The sequence below is a fragment of the Micropterus dolomieu genome, linkage group LG02 (genome assembly GCF_021292245.1).
Source record: "Micropterus dolomieu isolate WLL.071019.BEF.003 ecotype Adirondacks linkage group LG02, ASM2129224v1, whole genome shotgun sequence".
NCBI classification, from domain to species: Eukaryota; Metazoa; Chordata; class Actinopteri; order Centrarchiformes; family Centrarchidae; genus Micropterus; species Micropterus dolomieu.
The window spans coordinates 30206996-30208219 of NC_060151.1; positions in this window are offsets into that span (position 1 = coordinate 30206996).

Consider the following 1224-nt stretch of genomic DNA (forward strand, 5'->3'; position numbering starts at 1 on the left):
TGTGTGTGTGTGTGTGTGTGTCAGAGTCTTGCTCCTGGCAGGGTGATGGAGAATATGTTAGCCTAAATGAATCCACCCCTCCCAGTCATATTAATACTCACATTCCTCGAGGCACAGGCCGAGGAGGTGGAGTTGCAGCTATCTTCGACTCTAGCCTACTAAACAGCTCTAAACCTAAACTAAATTATAAATTTACTCATTTGAAAGCCTTGTTCTTGGTCTTTCGCACCCAAGTTGGAAATCACTGCAACCAGTTCTTTTCGTTATAGTGTACCGAGCACCTGGTCCGTACTCTGAATTCTTATCTGAATTTGCAGAGTTTTTCTCAACTTTAGTCCTTAAAACTGACAAAGTTATTATTGTAGGGGATTTTAATATTCATGTAGACGTTGAGAATGACAGCTTTAGTACCGCGTTCATCTCTCTGTTAGATTCCATTGGCTTCTCTGAGTGTTCATGAACCGACTCACTGTTTTAACCACACCCTCGACCTTGTTCTGGTATATGGTATTGAAACTGAACATTTAATAGTGTTCCCACAGAATCCCTCTTTATCTGACCACTGTTTGATAACTTTTGAGTTTGTATTGCTGAACTACTCGCCATTGGGCAAAAATTTCTATACAAGATGTCTGTCTGATAGTGCTGTAGCTAAATTTAAGGATGCGATTCCATCAGCTATAAATTCATTATCAAGTCACAAAGTAACGGAGGACTCCTATGCTAATTTCAGTCCCTCCCAAATCGATCATCTTGTTGATAGTGCTGCAGGCTCGCTGCGAATGACACTCGACTCTGTAGCCCCTCTAAAAAAGGAAATATCTAAAACAAAGACGGTTAGCTCCATGGTATAATACTGAAACTCGCAAATTAAAGCAAATATCACGGAAACTTGAGAGGAATTGGCGTTCTACCAAAGTGGAAAATTCTCATTTAATTTGGAAAGATAGTCTTAAAACTTATAGGAAGGCCCTCCGTAATGCCAGAGCAGCGTACTACTCGTCATTAATAGAGGAAAATAGGAACAACCCAAAGTTTCTTTTCAGCACTGTAGCCAGGCTGACAGAGAGTGACAACTCAATTGAGCCAAGTATTCCCATAGCTCTCAGTAGTTACGATTTCATGAGCTTCTTTAATGATAAAATTCTAGCTATTAGAGACAAAATTCACCAAGACCTGCCCTCAACTGGCACCGACTTATGTCTTAACTCAGGAACCTTAGAA